Below are 9,115 nucleotides of genomic sequence, written 5' to 3' on the forward strand. Positions count from 1 at the left end.
AAGACCTAGAAACTTATAAGATCTCCAGCTCTGCTCCATCACCTGCCCCCTTGTACTCCCCCCCATATTCGCCCCGCTCGCCCCCGCTCCTTCTTTTTGGTTCGTGGTTCTGGCCGTGGTTCGTGGTTTTGGCCGCTTACACGGAAACATCACCTTGGCCACAGTCTGAATACTGGTTGGCTAAAAAAATTTTGAACATTGGATTAGGCCAAGCAAGTGGCCGAAGCCAGATTAAAAGAAGAACTCTTAAATTTTCGCCCTTTGTTTTTGGACTCTCTGCGTTTCCTTTTTTATTTTTCTTTTCTTCCTCTCTTACCCTTCAGTACCTGCACTCCTCCTGCGCCCTTCCCCCCCGCTCCCCCTATCCCTTTTCCCCCTTTTATTGAATTTAACAACAGTGTTCTGAGCTACCAAAAGAGCAGCCCAGTGGGGCCGGTTTTTTATAATTATAGAAACTACTCAGATTGTGCGCCCCTTAGGGGAGAGCAGTGAGAGAAATAAGTTTGTTTACACCTAAGGATTGGGGAGAGGGGACGGATCAGAAGGATGGCGGGAAGAGACGGGAAAAAAGCGGTGGGAACACCAATAGAGAGGAAAACCTCAAGGCAGGAGGAAATAAAGGATCTAGATGCTTTATGGCTGAAAATAAAAGAGGAACTCAGACAGAATGAAACTCGTATGGAAAAAAAGCTAGGAGAGATGCAGGATTCCTTTGACAAAAAAATGGAGGAGGTGGTAGGGGAATTATCTAACAAAATTAAAGACTTAACGGTACGAACAAAGTCCTTAGAGGACTCAAATAAGAAAACACAGAGAGAGACGAAAGATCAGAGAAGAGAAGTAGAAAAAATTAAAGAGAATTTTGAAGAATTAAATAAAAGTCAAGATCAAGTATTGGATAACTTAGCTATGATGGAAATGAAACAGAAGCAGCTAAATCTGAAATTTAGAGGAGTAGGGGAAGTAAGGGATGAAGATATAAAAGAAAAAATGACAAAAGAACTGGCGAGGTGGTTAGCACTGAGAGAAGAAGAAGTTGCACAAACCATAGAAAACGCTTTTAGAATAAAAATAAGACCAAAACAAAATAAACAGAAAAAGGCCCCAGGAGACTGTTTGGTGATCTTTAGATCAATAGAGATGAGAAATATAATTTTGAGAGAAAGCTATCAGAAGAAACTGACAATTGATGGGAAACCAATTATCATTTTTAAAGAAATACCAATCAGGCTCCTGCGTAAGAGAGAAGGCTACAAACAGATAGTCAATATTTTGAAAAAGAATGGTATACAGCACAGATGGGAATTCCCTGAAGGGATTTCCTTTTTTTATAAAGGGAAAAGATTCAGGATAACAGAAACTCAAGAAGTCAGTAAATTCCTTCGTAGGTACGAGAAAGACCTTGGAGGGTTGGTAGAGAGATCGGGGGGAAGGGGTGGAGAGAGGGAGGGAGAAGGGGGAATGGGATTGGGAGGGAGGTTGGAAGAGGAGGGAGGATCGGGGGAGGGGGGGGAGGAAGAGGAGGAGGAAGAGACGAAGGAGGAAGAGTTAGGTGAGGAACAGGAGGAAGGAGAGAATCAAAACACTCGAATTTAAATCAGTTAAAACTCCAAACCTAATCTGACAAATTACTGTCTTTTCGATAGATAAAAGCGATAATGAATCTTAAAATTTTAACATGGAATGTAAACGGAATGAATGAAAAAGTAAAAAGGAATAAAATTACAAATGTGCTGAAGAAGAAAAAATTGGATGTAATTTGTATACAAGAGACTCATGTAGCCAAAAAACACAAACATGTATTAGTAAATAAGAAATTGGGTACAGAATTTATAAACTCCGGGAGAGAAAAAAAAAGGGGAGTGGTAACATATGTTGACGAAAAATGGGAACCCAAATTGACCTACAAGGATGAAGAAGGAAGGATACTGGGGGTTCAAATAAGCTTTCAGGGAGAGAAGATTAATGTGATAAACATCTATGCCCCAAACTCAAATAGGTCAGAGTTTTATAAAAAACTGGAACAAGTACTATTAGAACTAGGAAATAATAAGATGATATTACTGGGAGATTTTAATGCAGTGCCGATACTAGAAATGGATAGACAAACAGAGAAGAGAAAACGAAAACAAGGAAAGTTACCGAAATCATTCCTGGATTTGGAAGAGAATTTGGACTTGACGGATGTATGGAGACACAAACACCCAACAGAAAAACAGTTTACTTTTTTCTCAGAAGTGCATAAAAGCTGGGGAAGAATAGACCAAATTTGGACCTCAAGAGAAATTACTCTAAGAACCGTCAAGTGCGAAATTCAACCGAGAACTTTCTCTGACCATAATTCAATAACCTTGGAACTCAAAGGAGAATCACAAGGAGGCTTTAGATGGAGATTAAATGAATACCTACTAGATAATGAGGAGGTTATCGGAAAAGCCAAGGCCACGTTAAAAGAGTACTTAGAGATGAATCTCAATATGGGAACAAATATAGAAACAGTTTGGGACGCCAGTAAGGCGGTTTTAAGAGGGTTTTTCATCCAGCAGAATAACTACAAGAAAAAATTAAGGCAGCAAAAAACAGACGAAATACTCAAACAGCTAAAGGAATACGAGAAAAGATTAACAGAACACCCTAAAGATGAACAAAGTATACAAACAATAAAAATATTACAAAGACAATATTCAATGTTAACAAGTCAAGAAATAGAGTGGAAAATCAAATCAATGAGGCAGAGATATTTTGAATCCGCGAATAAAACGGGGAAATTCCTAGCCTGGCAGTTGAGGAAAAGACAGAAACAGAACGTGATAAATAAAATAATGGTAGAAAAAGAATTAATAGTAGATCCAAAAAAAATACAAAAAAAATTTCTTAAATTTTATGAGGAGTTATATAAAAAAGGAGAAGAGGACCCAGCACAAATAGAAAAATATTTAGAGGGCTGTACAGGGAAGACTGTCACAGAAAAAGAAAGAACCCAATTAAACAGACCGATAAGTATAGAAGAAATTGAAACTGCGATAAAAAAAATGAAATCAGGAAAGGCGCCAGGTCCAGATGGCTTATCAGCCAAATATTACAAAGTCTTGGGAGATCAACTGAAACAGATATTGTCTGAAATCATGAATAACATTCTGAAAGGAGGGAAAATACCCGAGTCGTGGAGGGAAGCTTATATAACACTTATTCCTAAACCAGATACAGACAAACAGAACATGAAGAACTACAGGCCAATATCGTTATTAAATAATGACTACAAAATATATGCTGATATTATGGCGAATAGATTGAAAAAATGCCTAACAAATTTAATTCACAAAGATCAAGCGGGTTTCCTCCCAAACAGATACCTGAAAGATAATGTGAGGCATGTTATAAACATAATTGAATATTTGGAGATCAACAACAATATACCGGCGTCTTTGATTTTTATAGACGCAGAAAAGGCGTTCGACAACGTCTCTTGGCGGTTTCTATTAAAATCTATAGAAAAGGCAGGGATTGAAGGTGAATTTTTGAAAGGAATACAGGCAATATATTCAAACCAACACGCCAAACTGGTAATAAATAATAGTATCACGAAGAGATTCAAAATAGAAAAAGGAACAAGGCAGGGTTGTCCCCTTTCTCCACTTCTGTTCATTTTAGTTTTAGAAGTCCTGGCGAACAAAATAAGGTTAAAGTCAGAGATAAAAGGGATTAAATTAGGATTTAAAGAGTATAAGTTAAAAGCGTACGCGGACGATCTGATGTTATCCCTAGAAGAACCACAAGAAAGCATGGGTAAAGCATTGGAGATAATGGAGGAGTACGGTAAACTTTCGGGCTTCAAGCTGAATAAAATTAAAACAAAAATGCTGACGAAGAACCTGAGAAATGATGCGCAAGAAAGATTAGAATCCCAATATGGAATTAAGGTAACTAAAAAAATAAAATATTTAGGAATCTGGCTTACACCCAAAAATATAAATTTAATTGAAGACAATTATACAGCAACATGGAACAAAGTGAAAAAAGATCTGGATGTCTGGAACAGGGTGAACCTCTCGTGGCTGGGCAGGATGGAAGCAATAAAAATGAACATACTCCCTAAGATGCTGTTCCTATTTCAAAATATACCAGTTATCAGAGGACCCAAGTTATTTAAGGATTGGCAGAAAACTCTTTCAAGATTCATATGGCAGGGAAGAAGGCCAAGGATTAGATTCAAATCACTTACAGACCGAAAGGAGAGAGGAGGATTGGCAGTACCAAATTTAAAATTATACTATGAAGCGGCCTGCCTTTGTTGGGTCAAAGACTGGATAACTCTAGAGAACACGGACTTACTAGACCTGGAAGGGGCGGATAACAGGTTCAGCTGGCATGCCTACCTTTGGCCAAATAAAGAAAAAGTACATAAAAGGTTCTCGAGTCATATTATCAGAGGCCCATTGTATGAAGTGTGGGAAAAAAATAAGAAACTGCTAGAACAGAGAACACCTTGGTGGCTATCCCCAACAGACATCTTATCAATCAAAAAAGTAAACCTGGAAGAGCGAAAATTGACATATGAAGACCTACTGGTAAGATCCCAAGATAACTGGAGGTTAAGACCATATGAAGAATTAAAGGAGAGGCTGTCAGGCTGGCTACAGTACCATCAAATAAATGCAAAATGGTCAGAGGATAAGAAAATTGGAATGAATGAAAAGAAGTCCAAATTTCAGATTGAAATAATTGAAGGCAAATCCAAAATATTATCTAAGATGTACAACATACTATTGGAATGGGAAACGAAAGACGAAGAAATTAAAGAAGTTATGGTCAAGTGGGCAAGAGATTTGGGGCATAGTATAGAATATGAAAAATGGTCAAAACTCTGGAATGAGGGAATAAAGTTCACGGCAAGCGCTGCAATTAGAGAAAACCTAGAAAAGATGATACATCGATGGTATTTAACACCAGAAAAACTAGGTAGAATGTATAAAACTGTAAATAAGTCCTGTTGGAAATGTAAAACAAAAGAAGGCAATTTTATACATATGTGGTGGACATGCGAGGAAACAAAAAGATTTTGGGATCAGATATATACAGAGTTAAAAAAGATACTTAGATATACATTTCCCAAAAACCCAGAGGCCTTCTTATTAGGGATGGTCGGGACAGAAATTCAAGAAAAAGATAAAACTTTATTCCAATACTCAACAGCAGCGGCCAGAATTTTGATCGCTCAAAATTGGAAAGGCACAAACCTCCCAACGGTGAGAGAGTGGCAGTTAAAACTATATGACTTTATTGAATTGGCAAGAATGACACAAAGAATCAGAAATCAAAAAAATACAAAGTTAAAAGAAGATTGGAATAAATTCATGGTTTATTTTGAAAGTAATTTTAAAAACGTACCAACTACAGAGGGTTTGTTATAAAACTCCCGATGTATAAACTAGAGACAAACACCAGCGGTAAAAATGAAATTGTTAAAAGCAAAACCCGAATTCAGTAGGGAAGGAAGTCGATGTTTTATGTTTTATGTTGTATGATGTAACTTTTTTGAATGTATCTGTCTCTTTTTGCGTGTATGCTTTTTTCTCTCTCTCTTTTTTTTTTTTCTTCTTCTTACTTTTTTTTTCCCCCCTGTCTTTGTGTATAAAAGAAATTCAATAAAAAGTATTTAAAAAAAAAAAAAGTTCTGCTGGGACATCCATGAGGAATCATGAGTCTGCCTTCAGTCTGGAAGGATGAAATAAAGTGCACTGTATGCATTTAATCCAGCCCTATTTATAAGATTCAGCAGAATATTCTCATGTGGCTTAATAGCTTCCTAATGTTCAAATATGTGCATTAATGTTTTTAAAACACCACAATAAAATTACATTAGGAAGCTTTAATAAAAAATGTTCTTAAAATAAGCAAACTAACCAACTATTGGTGTCCCAGATACACTGGTGGAGGAAGTGGGCTGTGGGCCACCCCATGCCTGAGGGGGGGGTCACATTGCTGCGCCGCCCCCCCAAAAGATGCTCACCGCTTGCCGTGGCCGGCGCCCCCCTGATATGCTCACCCCGCGCCGGGTGCCAGAGCAACTTGATCTGCTTCTGCCCAGACGGCAATGTAAATCATCCTACTCACTCATGTCATCTATTTATTTGTTGTTTGTGGAATTCAACTTCACGCTCTTCCAATCATTCCATCAGGACAAACATTCCAGCCTGCTGGTTGGCACAACGCCTCCACACCTTCATTCCTTCTGCACTGTTCTTGGGGTTCTCCTGACCCCCTCAGAGTCAATTTGGAGGGTGCGTGGGGAATATGTGGGGAGAAGTGGGGGAAATGGACAGTGTATGTTTGATGCTCATAGCAATCTCCTTCATGGGTCAGATTGAAAAGGAGGAATTTCCATCGGGATCATGTAACAGAGAGAAAGGGTTAAAGCTAATTTTGGATGCCAGAGAACCTGGATCAGAAGTTCCCACTGCTACTTTTAAATCTTAAGAAATGATGTCATGAGTTCCATGGAGACACCACAGAGGGAATGGTTGGATCCTGAAGATCAATGGGAGGAGCTCAGGAAGGTGGGGCTGAATAAACCTGGGGAAGGTCTTAGCCAGATGCAAGTGGTGAAATGAGGACCCCAAGAAGTGTCTGAGCCCAGGGAGAAGGCCAGTAGTCTAGAGAACAGAGAGGCACCAAGCGGGTTGGCAGAAAAATGTTCTGCCCCTGTAACATTGGACATTCCAAGCCAGATACCGCCTTGGTGCCTCTTCCAGTCAGCAAGAAGCCTTCTCTTTCAGGAGAGAGGACTAGAGTAAATTGGTTGCTGAGCCATTGCCAATGCTGCCTCCATCTCCAAGGACACACAGATGCTAGCACATGCAAAAATCCTTGCAGACCCAACCCACTTGAAGGGTGCCTGTTTGCTTGCTTGTCTCCTTAGAGAGCTTAGGGCCCAGGTATTCTTGGAACAGGGCCCAGGCATTGGACATATCAAGGGAAAAGGCTGCACTTTGCCACGTCCTGAAGGTCTAGGAAAATTTAGTCCAGGGTCCAACCTAGACCTGAGAGCAGCGATCAAACACATCAGGCCCTGGGCAAGGTCTCAGGAGCTCAGAGGGGCACATCACTAATCCCAGCCTGACCCCACTGCCCATCTCTGAGAGACTGGGCTGGAGTTGACAGCAAAGCAGTGAAGTATCCCTCTGCATCCTACCCCCACAATCTATGTCAAGAAAGACTGCTTATGCCATCTTGCTGCATGCCACCCCAATTTTGAGCAGTGCAAGATTCCCTGGGTTCCAAATGCTCTTTCTCTCAAAAAAGGTATGTGGCAATCCTAATTTGGGAGACATTACACTAAAAGAATGTGCATGTTGATCTTGGAACCTCCCAATAAAGGTGCCGGATTCTGCTGCAGCAACTAGGGATGGCATTTTGTGACAAACTGGCGTTACAGCTATCTATTTGACCACCACAGTGCCAGGCCCTCTTGGAGACTGGGAAAACATGATGGCCATTGCAAAAAAATTAAAGGTTTTCAGAGTGTTTTTCAGAAGCAGATGGAAAGGCTCCTCTACAGGTTCTGCTGGAACATCAATGCTGATTCCAGCTTGAGAATATTTATACAAACTTTTTCTCTGTCTTGCATTTGTGTACCAATTGTCCAAATTTTGAGAGATTTGCTGCAGTCCATCTAAAGCTGTGTTGGAACGAAGCAAACAGCATTCTGCATGGAGTTGCTTGCTCAGGTCCTTCTCTAGAATAGGATGTGCATATCTTGTAGTATCTGTCAATCCATGTGTTGCAAATAATTGGTTGAGAGCTGTGATTGTTGGAACAGATGTTTGTGATTATTTGAAGGCATTTTGAGTGGAAGAACAACAGGCAAGAAGTAATTTCCTTATAATGGTCCTACAAAATCAATATGAATTCGTGATCATTCGTGATCAGGCAAGAAGTAATTTCCTTGCAGTAGGCGTGGGAGGATCCATCTCCGCTTTCAAATATAAAAACTGCCTCTGCCTCTTCTAGTTTTTAAGGGTGTGGATGAGTGAATCTTATCCGTTTGGGTTTCCTCTTAGTTTCTCACATTTCCAGTGTTCTTTTTGGTTCACCATATTTCTGTACCAGTTTGTGCAGAAGAAGAGAAAAAAATCATGAAAAATTGTCTGCATTTTAGTGTACATTTCTGCTGATATTCAAATAATGCTTAATACAAAGATTAATATATACACACAATATTTTTGTTAATATACTAAATTGTGCATATTTTCAGTAAAATATACATTCTATTATCGGCATAATATCATAAACACTTTCCCCTAAAATACACACATTATTTGGTTGGAAAGGTGTACCGCGTAATCTGAAGATGTGTGAATTTTTATGGATGAACTGCAGCTGTGTTTCTGTTCACATACCGTTTCAGGAAGTTGAAATTAGGTGGACTTGCATTAAAGCATTAATCAGATTACTCCCCATGCCTGCTCTGGAGTACTATTACTGTCTGCGTGGCAACTAAAGCTGATAGATAAAAGACCCCAGGAAACCAACATCTATCATCCAGGAATGTTTTTGTGGGCTTTGAAACATCTATTACTCCAACATATGAAGTCAGTATCATTTATCAGGAAACACAGCTGAGATTTGCCATCATTTGAAATAAAAAACCCTGCAACCATAATATAAACCGCACTTTCACAATCTCTCTTTTTTTAACAATCTAATCAAATCACATTAAATATTCCAAATTATACAGATATATATCATAAAGTCCAAATATTTTGCCAAATTATATTTTTTTTGTTGGGGGTTCCCATGCTTCAAGTTCAGTAGGGTCCAATCATCTCATATTTCTACTTCTTTGAGTGTCCACTAGTCCCTTCTTTAAATCTTCTTGTTATTATCCTTCTTCTTTCATAGCCTCTGAGTTGTTTCCACAGGCGAGCTGAAATGATCAATATTATACTTCTGTGTGAACTTTGTATGACTCCCCCCCTTTTTTTGCAGCTGGTAAGTCTTTTATTTGCAGTATGTCCTCACACGCTAGTTTTATGCCGAATCCATCCAAAAGTCCTTCTCGGGTGGCATATGCCATCTTATCTCAGTTCTGATGAAACAGAATCTAGGCGTTTGC

The sequence above is a fragment of the Podarcis vaucheri genome, assembly GCF_965113315.1.
Source record: "Podarcis vaucheri genome assembly, chromosome: 3".
Classification (NCBI taxonomy): domain Eukaryota; kingdom Metazoa; phylum Chordata; class Lepidosauria; order Squamata; family Lacertidae; genus Podarcis; species Podarcis vaucheri.